Source organism: Mytilus trossulus, chromosome 7, assembly GCF_036588685.1.
Source record: "Mytilus trossulus isolate FHL-02 chromosome 7, PNRI_Mtr1.1.1.hap1, whole genome shotgun sequence".
Taxonomy (NCBI): domain Eukaryota; kingdom Metazoa; phylum Mollusca; class Bivalvia; order Mytilida; family Mytilidae; genus Mytilus; species Mytilus trossulus.
Window position 1 is genome coordinate 2326175 of NC_086379.1, and position 16117 is coordinate 2342291.

At 34.3% G+C, this 16117-nt stretch overlaps 1 pseudogene; it reads left to right on the forward strand.

Annotated features, from left to right (window-relative positions):
• Nucleotides 1-802: 802 nt before the first annotated feature.
• On the forward strand, nt 803-3101 carry LOC134726095 (uncharacterized; annotated as a pseudogene).
• The last annotated feature ends 13016 nt before the right edge of the window (nt 3102-16117 follow it).

Here is a 16117-nt window from a genome sequence, read left to right on the forward strand (position 1 = left end):
GGAAGAACCAAAAAATTGCGAAAGCAAATTTACAGATCTAACATTGTTGGGTTGATGTTTAGACGAGTTGTATATACATTATGTACACAGCCATGTATCACCATCATTGATGGCGATCCGATGGATACATCTGTTGTAGGGTTGTCACTGACTCAGACGTACTTATGAATATAATTATTTTCTGTGACTGTATCTTACATTAATTTGTAGGATCCTTTACTATAGATAATTTAGCTGATCTGTAACAATAACATCTTCATGCCTTATATATCATGTACTGTAGTACGCCGCTAGATTAAAACTGACGTGGAAAGGTAACATATGGCCACCGAAAGCTCTTTTTTTGAGAGCCCAGGTGGTCGTGTGGTCTAGCGGGACGGCTGCAGTGCAGGCGATTTGGTGTCACGATATCACAGTAGCATGGGTTCGAATCCCGGCGAGGGAAGAACCAAAAAATTGCGAAAGCAAATTTACAGATCTAACATTGTTGGGTTGATGTTTAGACGAGTTGTATATATATATATTGATATATATGTTATTAATATCAGCTTCACTTTTTTAAAACATTTATCATATACTATTATGTTTTTTGTAACTTGTGTTATATTTATAGCATAGTATTCCGAGTTAGAGAAATAAACTTTCGAACGCGTAGCGTGAGAAGTTTATTTGGCTAACGAGGAAGGCGTTGCTATAAATGATTTGTGACATGAATGACACGCCCATCACAGTCCGTGCAAAAAAAAAGGATCACGTTTGGCGCGAAAATCTATCAAAGCGCATGATTCTGAAGGAAGCGATGATGGCAGACGCATTCTCTCTACCCTTAGATTCTCTACCAGATTGGCTTGAAATTGAAAATGTACATACGAATGATTTGGTTCTCTCTCAGGTGTGTATTATTTTTTAAACTGAAATAAAATGATTTACGCTAATCATTGTCATATTGAGGCACGACCCCCTTTTTTTGCCAAAATGTTAAAAAAAAATGTTTTTATTTTTCCATATGTACAATTTACTACAATATCAAACTGATACCAAGTCCTAAAAATTAATAATCAGTCGATACCATGCCTTTTTCTACTATCTACAAGATCCCCAAGCGAAAATATTTGTTTTTACCTTGGGGCCCCAAAAAGGGAAGTTAATGTTCAAAATGCATGTGCTTCTAATCGTGAATCGGTAAATTTTTACTGTGATGTGATGTCATTTATATGCCCCAGATTGGACCTTTTTTTGGGAAATATGATTATTTCATTCTCTTGAAACGATTTTTACTATTTTGCAGGTTCTTCAAGAAGTCGAGGAAGACATGTCGTTAGCCAATGCGTCGGAATCAATAGAGGAGAATATTAGACTGTCGCAAATTCATTCAAATATGGAACCATTTTATAACATGAGTGTATCACAGGCTGTGTATTACTACCACTTGGGAACATTTGAGCTAGGAGATTTCTTGCTAACCGACTTAAAAGATGAGGATGTCGAACCGGTGCGTTTTACCGCACCCGTTTTAGATGAGGATGTCGAACCGGTGCGTTTCATTGCACCAGTTTCAGATGAGGATATAGAAAAGCTGATATCGTCTCAAACAAACGCGAACACGAAAAAGAATACAAAGTGGTCTATTGGTGTTTTTAATGAATGGAGAATCGCAAGATCTAAACATGGCGATAGTATTGCTCACATACATATGCTAGAAGCTGCCGAAATGAACCACTGGCTACAACGTTTCGTGATTGAAGTGCGTAATAAGAAAGGCGAGGAATATCCCCCCAAGTCACTCTATAGCATAATATGTGGATTATTGCGCTATTGCAAGGACATGAACGTGAATGATAAGAACTTTCTTGACGAAAAAGACTTGAGATTTGTTACTTTCAGACGCGTCCTTGATTCTCGGACGAAAGAATTGTTATCAAAAGGGTTCGGAACAAAAGTTAAAAGAGCTATTCCTCTCAGTCTACAAGATGAAGAAAATTTGTGGCAAAAGGGGGTTTTTGGAATGACGAATTCTGTATCGCTCCAGCATACTGCTTTTTTTCTATGCATGCAAACGTTTTGGTTTGCGAGGACGAGATGAACACCGTAATCTAGACTGTTCCCAATTTGAAATTGGGACCGACCAAACTGGAAAGTATGTGCGCTTCATAGGGAGGAGTACAAAAACTTTCAAAGGAGGTTTATCCCATCTTAGTCTGGATAACAAGGATATCAAACATTACTCCGAAGAAGGTAAGACATTTATTTGTAATTTCTAAATGGTTCTTTATGTTATACATTTATATAAGTAAGAATATGCTGTATAATTGCCAATGAGAAAACTCCACCACAGACCAAATAACTTGTATATAGAAGTTAGCAACTGTAGGTCCCCGTTCCATCTTCAACAATGAGCAAAACCCAAACCGCATATATAGTCAGCTGAATAGCCATATTTGATTGCATTGTCAGTACTTTTAACAGTATGTTAAATATACTGTTAAATGTGATTTTCAACCCATTACAAAACAGGATTAAATAGATTGTATCCAGTTTTCACATGTTCTGTGCATGATAAGTTTTATTTGTTAATTTCATGTTGCTTTATTATTTAATATGTAACTATAAGCAAGTAATATTCCTAAGAATATTGTGTATTTGTGTATATTATATTTTAGTTTAATTTTTAATAATTTGCCGTGAATATAAAGTCAAATATTTAATGGACGAGATATTTTCATCTTGTTTTATATTTAAATCATCTATCTGCAAACTTCATTAACTTTTCTATTACCATTGTAGGTCCTCGATGCATTGCTACACATTTTCAGAAATATTTAGAGGCGCTCGGTAATGATGGCATCTTTGACCGTAACCACTCGAGGGAAATTCTGAGCAAACTATTAGATATGGAAAGCAGGCTGTTGACATTAACAAATTGGACCTTTTCATGAAGGAAATTTGTCAGAAAGGTGGTATTCAGGGCAACTTTTCAAATCATTCAGGCAAGCGTACATGTGCGACTCAACTATACCAAGCAGGGATTGAGGAACAGGAAGATAATGGGTAGAACGGGGCACAGATCAAATGCTGTCCGAAACCTACAAAACTTCAAATGAAACAAACAGAAAAAGGTTTCAAATGTGCTTAATCCTCCTCGAGATGCCACCACAACTGCAGAAGTATCCTTTTTCGAGGAAAATTCTAGTGATGAACCAACTACTGAAAATACGAGTGTGTTAGCCACACCACCGACGAAACGTCAACGGACCACACCAGAAATGCTTAAAGACGTTACAAATACTAAAGGGGTTGTTCAATTTTCAAATTGCAACTTCAACTTTCACGAACTAAGCTCTGCATTTGAACAAAATTTCATTTCAATATGTAATGATCAATTTTAGGTTTATGTTTCAAAAGTACAAAGAAAATTTGTAAAAAAAAATCGGTTCTATTTTGAAAAAAATAATGCGTAGTCGTTTCATTTTTTTGGTTGTCTGTCTGGCGGAGAAAACCTACACAGATTTAAAGATTTGTATTTTGTTATAAGAATTCTAATAAAATTGACATTTTTGTGTGTGCTTTTTTTGTAGGCATAATCTTTTCCTAAGGAGGCGGAGCTTACTCGTGCAATATTGGTTAATATGTTGTTGGTTATTTCATGGCAGTTTTCCCATTGAGTTATATAGGCCCATGTGACCTTTCATGCAATATTATTTGGTTGCTTCAATTTAGAGCATACATTTTGGTACGTGCTTGTCGTCTCTGTGTTATTCCATAAAAAGATCAAAGGAAAAAAGAAGATTCATGTTACTATGTTTGCATTTTAACCCGTCAGGGTTTGATGTTTTTTTTGCAATAAAGATTTATTATGTACATCCTTTTCTGAATAGGGAACAGGGTCAAAAATCATTTGACAAGTTCATGTTCGATTCTAACTCCAATACACTGTCACTAATATAAGTTCACTATCCACTGTTAATATTCAAGTAAATTATGTTTGATTCCTACAACAGTACACTATCACTAATGCCTCGTTCACATGGACATATAGATTCTTACACTGCAACAAGTGTATTACGATATTTCTCCACTCGAGACAGTTAAATTTTATTATTTAAAGCGCGAGGCTTGCCGAGCCCTTTAAATAATAAAATTTAACTGTCGAGAGTGGAGAAATATCGTAATACACGAGTTATAGTGTCGGAATCTCTTTCTCTAATGCCTTTTATCGTTCTTTTTCAAAGATTTTCATAAAATTGTGCTCTTTATATACGACGTCATCAGGCAAGGTCGCCTTTTTTCATGTTTTCATGACGTCACAATAGAAAAATTGAGAAGAAAACAAAACATTTTGACGTCATAATCAAATTTCGACTAATCATTTGCCGAGAACAGATTTTTCACTAGTGAGGAGAAATACTTTTCTCACACCGGTCAGGAAATGTGAAAATAGCACAAAAATTAGAGAAATTTGATTTTAAGCTTTGTAAAAAGTTATATCTTGTTGACTCAAGTTTACAGCACCTTAAAATAAAATGTATACGGTTCTCTTTTTCCAAGCCGCACAGCGGACATATATATATTGTTCACTTGAAATTTACTAAATTTAGCTTCATCACATTGAAGTGTATACGCATTACACGCAAGTTTAGATTCAATACAAGCACGAAGAGTCGAATAAGGATCCGATCCACATGTATTCTAGATGGAATGAATATTTCCAAATACATGTACATGTAGCATCATCACAGTTCAAAAGATTAAGAGATGATTTTCCTGATGCTTCAGATTTTAGTTTAGCAGACCAGTAATAATTTACAAAGCAATCAATACAAACATTTTTTTCTAACTAGCTTTAGATGGTGGATGATTTAGTAAGTCGTATGGTGACGGGAGATCATAGAGATCTGTGATAGTAACGAGTTCACGAAACCAGCTGTTTGACGACTCTGTTTTCATTGCCAGTTGACGGAAGGCTAATTCTCGTTCAACATAATTTTTATTATCAATAATGTTTCTAAATATACCTAGTGTTCTTTTATGAAGCTCTGCTTCAATAGGAATTTGTCCTAAAAGTAGATAAGCTGCAGCATTAGCTGTACGGTCTGGAAGATGTTGAATACGCTTAAGAAATTTTGTAAAGTATGTAGAGAGATTACTAATGTCAGTTTTAGAGAGTAAAATAACCTCTAGCCCATATAACAGTCTTGGAATTACGTAGCAATGGATTAAAGGAAGGGACACTTTTGGATTAACACCGTTGAGTCCATATAACCCAGCGCCCATGAGAGAATAAACAGTCTGTCGAGCTAATTGTATGCGACATGGGACTACATCCTTAGTTCCAGAACAGGAGAGCTTATCTCGCTGAATTCCTAAACGAACAGCATTAACTGGAGTATCCAAAAGTTCTCCATTGATGGACAAGTCGTGAGAGTCCCGACATCTGTAATTCTGAACACAAGATTTTTGACTGCTTATCAAATAACTGAATTTATTTGCATGAGAAGTTTGTAAAACTAGCATAGTCTGTATTTCATATGGACAATTAGAAACTAATGTGACGTCGTCAGCTACAGTAGGCACGCCTACATAATGGGGCCAATATTCGAACCAATACGATATGTTCAAGGTTAAGTTTGTTAAGGGTGGCCTAGTCCAAATAATTATGAAGTAAGGCGTCAAAGAAAAAAATCCTAACAGCCTTTCAAGACGTCATAATTATTTCGAAGTAAGGCGTCAAAGAAAAAAATCCTAACAGACTTTCAAGACGTCTTAATTATTTCGAAGTAAGGCGTCAAAGAAAAAAAATATAATAGCCTTTCAAGACGTCATAATTATTTGGACTATTAAAGGGTGGCCTCGTGAATTTGTCAGTATTGTTTTTATATCTGTAAAAAAAACAATTCTATTGATTTACCTTATATTTTATGACAATTTGATTTCAACATAACATACCTTTGAATGTGAACAGCTCTATTTATGTGACATATATGTATGTTTTCATATTGGCTATTGTACTGTTTTCTGGTTTTTGCGCCAAACAACATAACGGAAGTTTAAGGATTTCCAAATCGTACCGGTATTTAACGACTTAAACGAGTCGCCACAAAACGAAGTCGTCCTTTTACGAGGGTTGTAATGGGATTACCTCTTCTTCTTCTTCTTTCGTTAATTAATGAAGGATTTGTATATCCATCACATTAATGATGTGTCATTACATTAATGATGTATCTCAATTACAGAATCATGGCTGGACAATACAGTAAAAAATGCTGAAATTCACATTGAAGGATACAACATTGTGAGACTAGACAACTCTAGAAATGGTGGAGGGGTGTGTGTATTCATCAGGGAGGACATTGCGTTTTCGCCAAGACAAGATCTTCACGACGACAGACTTGAGGCCCTCTGGATAGACATCTTAATACCAAATACCAAGACGATTACTATTGGGACCGTTTACAGACCACCAAAAGAGGCGTCCTTTCTTATTAACTTTGAAGAAATATTAAATAAATTAAATCAATTAAATGAATTGTACATTGTTGGTGATATAAATAAATGTTTATTACATAAAAAGACATCTTTATGTAAAAACTATATGAATATTTTACAAATGTCAAATTTGAAGCAATTGTTATGTGAACCAACAAGAATAACTGAAAACAGTAAAACTTTATTAGATCATGTAATTGTTAACTCTGAAGACAGAGTCAGTTAATCGGGTGTTATTCCAATTGGACTTAGTGATCATTTTATTACATATTTTACTAGAAAATTTGAGAGAAAAACAATTTCAGATAGTGGAGAAAATTTAATCAAAATGAGATCCACCAAAAATTATAATAAAGAGGACTTCTGTAAAAAATTAAATGATGCTAATTGGTCTGAATTATATTTATGTAGAGAAGTGAATGGAACTTGGGCAAAAAAGATATTTTTACTTCTATTTTAAATGAAGCAGCTCCTAAAAGAGATATTAAAATAAAAAAACATACAGAGCCATGGATGACTTCTGAAATTATTGAACTTAATCAAAAAAGAGATCTGCTTTTGAATATATATAAAAAAACAAATAGTAAACATTTTTATTACGATTATTGTAAATGCAGAAATAAAACCCAGAGAGAGGTAAACAAAGCTAAGTCTTCATATTTTGAAAATAAAATAGAAGAAAATAAAAATAATCCAAAAATATCTGGAAACAGTTTAAAAGTATGGGTTACAGTACAAAACAGAAGGAGAAAAGTAAAGTTGTACTTAATATAGATAATGAGAACTGTCATGACTCAAATACAGTGGCTAACTATTTTAATAACTTTTTTACAACTATAGCTGATAACTTAGTATCAAAATTACCACCAGTTCCAAAAGTGTTTGATATTAAAACAGATATTCCTCATTAAAATTTGTATCATCTTTTTGCGTGGCTAGATTTTTATAATACTTGGCCAGGAATTCTCTTTGTTCATCTGGGCAAGTAATGTCTTTTTCTTCATGACGGATGACTAGGGTTACAGAAGTTTTGTTATTGCCTAGATTCCTTTTTATGAGTTGGAAAAAGGTTTTTGATGAGGGTTTCTGTTCTAATTGACTAAAAAAGTTTTCCCTTTCCATAGCTCTTTCCTTCCGGAGCATTTTCCTGGCATTATATTTCGCTTCCTTAAGTTGTTTAAAGGAGTCATCTAAGCCTCTTTTTCGACCACCAATATCCCATATCCTGTGTTTTTGTTTACTGATGTTTAGCAAAATTTTGGTTTCGGCTGAGACCTTCAGTTTGGGGCCATTTAGTTTAATGATCCTTGACGGAATAGCAAATTTTTCTGCTTTTTTTAAACAGTATATTAAATTTCCAACCAGTTCAGTAGAGGTTAAATTTGGAGATTGGTTTTCTTGAAGTGTTTCTTTTAATTTTCCTTGGTACTTATTTAAATCCGCCCTATCCCATTCAATTTTAAACTTTTCCCCTGAATTAGAACTTTTTTTTAATGTTGTTAGATTGTATTTTAGCTGCCAGGACGCAGAAGACTGGAACATGAGTTGATAGATTGTTTCCACACGTGTTTTCTATTATTTTATCTACTATATCCAAATCCTGAGTCAGTATATAGTCAATTTGAGATGAAGATAACCCATTGTGATGGAAAAAAGTATCGTTATCCAAATGATTGCCTTTATTTATCCATTTGCCTTGAGTTTTGAATGCTCTTAAAAGCTTATCATGGGGGGTTTTCCTTGATGTTTTGAGAGTTCCGTTCAAGTCGCCACAGAGGATATGAGTAAGATCAGAATATTTTTCGGTTATATGTGACACTATGTCGGCTATTGGTACTTTACGGAACGGAACGGAACGGAACAGAATTTCATTTAAGGTATCCAAAGGGGGCATTTATCAAAATTTCGAAAAATCTTTAAAACAAAACAAACTTTAAAATTTCTGTGTTTTACGGTTTTCCATATACAAATAACACAAATGTATACTTATGTGCAATAATGTATAACATCGGGAACTATTCTGTAGATGAATATGTCGGATTGTCCTGATAAATTATCATGAAATTAACGCATTTGCAAGTCATGCATTATGATATCTAGACTGACCTCACGTCGTCCTTTCCGACGATGATTAGAAACATTGGTTCTGATTTTAACTTTTTAAATTTATTATTCCGTTCCGTTCCGCTCTGCAAAGTACCAATTGCTCTGAGGAATTGGTATTTAACGGAATCGAACGGAAACAGACATCTTTAATGTAATTAAAGCAGTATGATAAAAAAAAATTGTCTGACACCTCTTTTTGCATGAGTGGTATGTGTTTTAGATAGCATTTTCGACTTTATCAATAATAAAAAATTTAACACAAAGGCAGGTTACACAAAAAGTCTTTCTCCTTCCATCGGTAATTATATTTTAAAAAAGAGGCCTACAACAGCCCGTTCCGACGATGATTAGAGACAGTGATCAAGTTGAATCTGATTTAAACTTTTTAATTTATTATTCCGTTCCGTTCTGTTCCGCAAAGTACCAATTGCTCTGAGGAATTGGTATTTAACGGAATCGAACGGAATCAGACATTTATAATGTAATAAAAGCAGTATGATAAAAAAAAAATGTGTCTTACACCCCTTTTTGCACGAGAAATAAGTGTTTAAGATAACATTCCCGACCTGATAAATAATTAAGAATTTAAAACAAAGGCAGCTTAGACAAAAAGTCTTACTCCTTCCATTGGTAATTATATTTTTTAAAAGAGGCCTTCCACCTCTCGTGCCGACGAGGATTAGAAACAGTAATCAAGTTGAATCTGATTTAAACTTTTTAATTTATTATTCCGTTCCGTTCCGTTCCGCAAAGTACCAATTGCTCTGAGGAATTGGTATTTAACGGAATAGAACGGAACCAGATATTTATAATGTAATAAAAGCAGTATGATAAAAAAAATGTGTCTGACACCCCTTTTTGCAGAAGAAATAAGTGTTTTAGATAGCATTCCCGACCAGATAAATAATTAAGAATTTAACACAAAGGCCGGATAGACAAAAAGTCTTACTTCTTCCATTGGTAATTATATTTTTTAAAAGAGGCCTTCCACCTCTCGTGCCGACGAATATTAGAAACAGTAATCAAGTTGAATCTGATTTAAACTTTTTAATTTATTATTCCGTTCCGTTCCGTTCCGCAAAGTACCAATTGCTCTGAGGAATTGGTATTTAACGGAATCGAACGGAACCAGACATTTATAATGTAATAAAAGCAGTATGATAAAAAAAAATGTGTCTGACACCCCTTTTTGCAGAAGAAATAAGTGTTTTGAATAGCATTCCCGACCAGATAAATAATTAAGAATTTAAAACAAAGGCAGCTTAGACAAAAAGTCTTACTCCTTCCATTGGTAATTATATTTTTTAATAGAGGCCTTCCACCTCTCGTGCTGACGAGGATTAGAAAGAGTAATCAAGTTAATCTGATTTAAACTTTTTAATTTATTATTCCGTTCCGTTCCGTTCCGCAAAGTACCAATTGCTCTGAGGAATTGGTATTTAACGGAATCGAACGGAACCAGACATTTATAATGTAATAAAAGCAGTCTGATAAAAAAAAATGTGTCTGACACCCCTTTTTGCAGAAGAAATAAGTGTTTTAGATAGCATTCCCGACCAGATAAATAATTAAGAATTTAACACAAAGGCCGGATAGACAAAAAGTCTTACTTCTTCCATTGGTAATTATATTCTTTAAAAGAGGCCTTCCATCTTTCGTTCCGACGAGGATTAGAAACAGTAATCAGGTTGAATCTGATTTAAACTTTTTAATTTATTATTCCGTTCCGTTCCGCAAAGTACCAATTGCTCTGAGGAATTGGTATTTAACGGAATCGAACGGAACCAGACATTTATAATGTAATAAAAGCAGTATGATAAAAAAAATGTGTCTGACACCCCTTTTTGCAGAAGAAATAAGTGTTTTAGATAGCATTCCCGACCAGATAAATAATTAAGAATTTAACACAAAGGCAGCTTAGACAAAAAGTCTTACTTCTTCCATTGGTAATTATATTTTTTAAAAGAGGCCTTCCACCTCTCGTGCCGACGAGGATTAGAAACAGTAATCAAGTTGAATCTGATTTAAACTTATAATTTATTATTCCGTTCCGTTCCGTTCCGCAAAGTACCAATTGCTCTGAGGAATTGGTATTTAACGGAATCGAACGGAACCAGACATTTATAATGTAATAAAAGCAGTATGATAAAAAAAAAATGTGTCTGACACCCCTTTTTGCAGAAGAAATAAGTGTTTTAGATAGCATTCCCGACCAGATAAATAATTAAGAATTTAAAACAAAGGCAGCTTAGACAAAAAGTCTTACTCCTTCCATTGGTAATTATATTTTTTAAAAGAGGCCTTCCACCTCTCGTGCCGACGAGGATTAGAAACAGTAATCAAGTTGAATCTGATTTAAACTTTTTAATTTATTATTCCGTTCCGTTCTGTTCCGCAAAGTACCAATTGCTCTGAGGAATTGGTATTTAACGGAATCGGACGGAACCAGACATTTATAATGTGATTAAAGCAGTATGATAAAAAAAATGTGTCTGACACCCCTTTTTGCAGAAGAAATAAGTGTTTTGAATAGCATTCCCGACCAGATAAATAATTAAGAATTTAAAACAAAGGCAGCTTAGACAAAAAGTCTTACTTCTTCCATTGGTAATTATATTTTTTAAAAGAGGCCTTCCACCTCTCGTTCCGACGAGGATTAGAAACAGTGATCAAGTTGAATCTGATTTAAACTTTTTAATTTAATTTTCCGTTCCGTTCCGTTCCGCAAAGTACCAATTGCTCTGAGGAATTGGTATTTAACGGAATTGAACGGAAACAGACATCTATAATGTAATAAAAGCAGTATGATAAAAAAATTGTCTGACACCTCTTTTTGCATGAGTGGTATGTGTTTTAGATAGCATTTTCGACTTGATCAATAATAAAAAAATTAACACAAAGGCAGGTTACACAAAAAGTCTTTCTCCTTCCATCGGTAATTATATTTTAAAAAAGAGGCCTTCAACAGCCCGTTCCGACGATGATTAGAGACAGTGATCAAGTTGAATCTGATTTAAACTTTTTAATTTATTATTCCGTTCCGTTCCGTTCCGCAAAGTACCAATTGCTCTGAGGAATTGGTTTTTAACGGAATCGAACGGAAACAGACATTTATAATGTAATAAAAGCAGTATGATAAAAAAAAATGTGTCTGACACCCCTTTTTGCACGAGAAATAAGTGTTTTAGATAGCATTCCCGACCTGATAAATAATTAAGAATTTAAAACAAAGGCAGCTTAGACAAAAAGTCTTACTCCTTCCATTGGTAATTATCTATACTATTAAACGAGAAGATCTCATTTTTGGTGTCGCTTCTCTTCCTTCCACAATAAATCAATCATCATGCCTCTGTGTCCTATAGGTAACATGCATAGTCGCATTTGTCATCCATTCTTATGATTATTCAAATTGAGTTATTTTGGGAGAAAAACGACAAAAAAGAAGTCCGCTAATGGTTCCGTCATCAGACTGACTTTTAGTCATAGATAAGACTTCCTGTTTGAAACATGCGCAAATACAACCAATCGTATGATAGATAACAAAAAAGAAAACAGATAAGCCAATCACAGCGTTCTCCATTTCATGGTGCTTACATTGCAAGAACCCGACAACTATTATACCTCCTTAGAGAGGACAATTATTGTTCGCGTTTATCTACATGTAAACTACGATTATACTTTTTTAAAATATAGAGAATCTCTGTATTCTGTCTACTGGTTTTTTTTTTAAATGTTTACTATTCAGGGGGTCATACCAGTTGCACTTATATTAAAATAAGTAAAACATGTGACACAAGAACAACCAATCGTAGAGCGTTCTCCGTATCACGGTGTTTAGATCGCAAAAATCACAACTATTATATCCCTTAGAGAGGACAAATATTTTTCGCGTTTACGATTATACTACTTTGATGTCAGGGAATTTCTATACATGATTTATTGTTAAAAGGGAAAATAGTAATTTGGCAAAAATGAAAGTATGGTAGAGATTAGAGGGAGGCAGGACTTTTTTTCGGGGCGTCAGGATCGGGTGTTTTTAAGCTCGGGATTTGGGGATTGATCCTTACGGGATCCGGGAATATATTTTTCGATTTCGGGATATGAATTTCTTTAAATTCTGCATCTCGGGATTTCATGGTTTTAAGCCCGGGATTTCGGGATCAGGATCCCTCCGATCGACAACTCCTCAAATTAGCCTTAGTCGGTATTAGTCATTTATACATGATTCAAATCCTACCATTGGCATATTAATAAGTCTCTAAAAAAAGCACTGAAGGATTGTCATAGAAGCATATTTTTTAATAATGATAATGGTCTATATATAAACAGTTACATTTATTTCATGTTTGAAACGGTGCAAATTTTTATAAATTTTCTGTTTGCAAAACTTTGAATTTTTCGAAAAACTAAGGATTTTCTTACCCCAGGAGTAGATTACCTTAGCCGCATTTGGCACAACTTTTCGGAATTTTGGGTCCTCATTGCTCCTCAACTTTGTATTTGTTTTGGCATTTTAACTATTTTGATCTGAGCGTCACTGATGAGTCTTATGTAGACGAAACGCGCGTCTGGCGTATAAAATTATAATCCTGGTACTTTTGATAACTATTTAATTTGATTTGACTTTATCAAAAGAAGCATTGTAGCAAAGGAGAAGAATAATTGTGGTCGTAAACCAGAAACACGAATATAATGGAATTTAACAGAAAGGAAACAAATATCGGACTTTGGAAAAGGGGAGATACCTTTTATGTAATTCTCAATATAGATATCTTTTACAAAAAATCATCCTACAACAGTTCACAAGCTGTATATGCCCGCGATTTCGCGGGTGTTTTCTAGTATTTTTTAAAAGAGGCCTTCCACCTCTCGTGCCGACGAGGATTAGAAACAGTAATCAAGTTGAATCTGATTTAAACTTTTTAATTTATTATTCCGTTCCGTTCCGTTCCGCAAAGTACCAATTGCTCTGAGGAATTGGTATTTAACGGAATCGAACGGAACCAGACATTTATAATGTAATAAAAGCAGTATGATAAAAAAAAATGTGTCTGACACCCCTTTTTGCAGAAGAAATAAGTGTTTTGAATAGCATTCCCGACCAGATAAATAATTAAGAATTTAAAACAAAGGCAGCTTAGACAAAAAGTCTTACTCCTTCCATTGGTAATTATATTTTTTAAAAGAGGCCTTCCACCTCTCGTGCCGACGAGGATTAGAAACAGTAATCAAGTTGAATCTGATTTAAACTTTTTAATTTATTATTCCGTTCCGTTCCGTTCCGCAAAGTACCAATTGCTCTGAGGAATTGGTATTTAACGGAATCGAACGGAACCAGACATTTATAATGTAATAAAAGCAGTATGATAAAAAAAAATGTGTCTGACACCCCTTTTTGCAGAAGAAATAAGTGTTTTAGATAGCATTCCCGACCAGATAAATAATTAAGAATTTAAAACAAAGGCAGCTTAGACAAAAAGTCTTACTCCTTCCATTGGTAATTATATTTTTTAAAAGAGGCCTTCCACCTCTCGTGCCGACGAGGATTAGAAACAGTAATCAAGTTGAATCTGATTTAAACTTTTTAATTTATTATTCCGTTCCGTTCTGTTCCGCAAAGTACCAATTGCTCTGAGGAATTGGTATTTAACGGAATCGGACGGAACCAGACATTTATAATGTGATTAAAGCAGTCTGATAAAAAAAAATGTGTCTGACACCCCTTTTTGCAGAAGAAATAAGTGTTTTGAATAGCATTCCCGACCAGATAAATAATTAAGAATTTAAAACAAAGGCAGCTTAGACAAAAAGTCTTACTTCTTCCATTGGTAATTATATTTTTTAAAAGAGGCCTTCCACCTCTCGTTCCGACGAGGATTAGAAACAGTGATCAAGTTGAATCTGATTTAAACTTTTTAATTTAATTTTCCGTTCCGTTCCGTTCCGCAAAGTACCAATTGCTCTGAGGAATTGGTATTTAACGGAATTGAACGGAAACAGACATCTATAATGTAATAAAAGCAGTATGATAAAAAAATTGTCTGACACCTCTTTTTGCATGAGTGGTATGTGTTTTAGATAGCATTTTCGACTTGATCAATAATAAAAAAATTAACACAAAGGCAGGTTACACAAAAAGTCTTTCTCCTTCCATCGGTAATTATATTTTAAAAAAGAGGCCTTCAACAGCCCGTTCCGACGATGATTAGAGACAGTGATCAAGTTGAATCTGATTTAAACTTTTTAATTTATTATTCCGTTCCGTTCCGTTCCGCAAAGTACCAATTGCTCTGAGGAATTGGTTTTTAACGGAATCGAACGGAAACAGACATTTATAATGTAATAAAAGCAGTATGATAAAAAAAAATGTGTCTGACACCCCTTTTTGCACGAGAAATAAGTGTTTTAGATAGCATTCCCGACCTGATAAATAATTAAGAATTTAAAACAAAGGCAGCTTAGACAAAAAGTCTTACTCCTTCCATTGGTAATTATCTATACTATTAAACGAGAAGATCTCATTTTTGGTGTCGCTTCTCTTCCTTCCACAATAAATCAATCATCATGCCTCTGTGTCCTATAGGTAACATGCATAGTCGCATTTGTCATCCATTCTTATGATTATTCAAATTGAGTTATTTTGGGAGAAAAACGACAAAAAAGAAGTCCGCTAATGGTTCCGTCATCAGACTGACTTTTAGTCATAGATAAGACTTCCTGTTTGAAACATGCGCAAATACAACCAATCGTATGATAGATAACAAAAAAGAAAACAGATAAGCCAATCACAGCGTTCTCCATTTCATGGTGCTTACATTGCAAGAACCCGACAACTATTATACCTCCTTAGAGAGGACAATTATTGTTCGCGTTTATCTACATGTAAACTACGATTATACTTTTTTAAAATATAGAGAATCTCTGTATTCTGTCTACTGTTTTTTTTTTTAAATGTTTACTATTCAGGGGGTCATACCAGTTGCACTTATATTAAAATAAGTAAAACATGTGACACAAGAACAACCAATCGTAGAGCGTTCTCCGTATCACGGTGTTTAGATCGCAAAAATCACAACTATTATATCCCTTAGAGAGGACAAATATTTTTCGCGTTTACGATTATACTACTTTGATGTCAGGGAATTTCTATACATGATTTATTGTTAAAAGGGAAAATAGTAATTTGGCAAAAATGAAAGTATGGTAGAGATTAGAGGGAGGCAGGACTTTTTTTCGGGGCGTCAGGATCGGGTGTTTTTAAGCTCGGGATTTGGGGATTGATCCTTACGGGATCCGGGAATATATTTTTCGATTTCGGGATATGAATTTCTTTAAATTCTGCATCTCGGGATTTCATGGTTTTAAGCCCGGGATTTCGGGATCAGGATCCCTCCGATCGACAACTCCTCAAATTAGCCTTAGTCGGTATTAGTCATTTATACATGATTCAAATCCTACCATTGGCATATTAATAAGTCTCTAAAAAAAGCACTGAAGGATTGTCATAGAAGCATATTTTTTAATAATG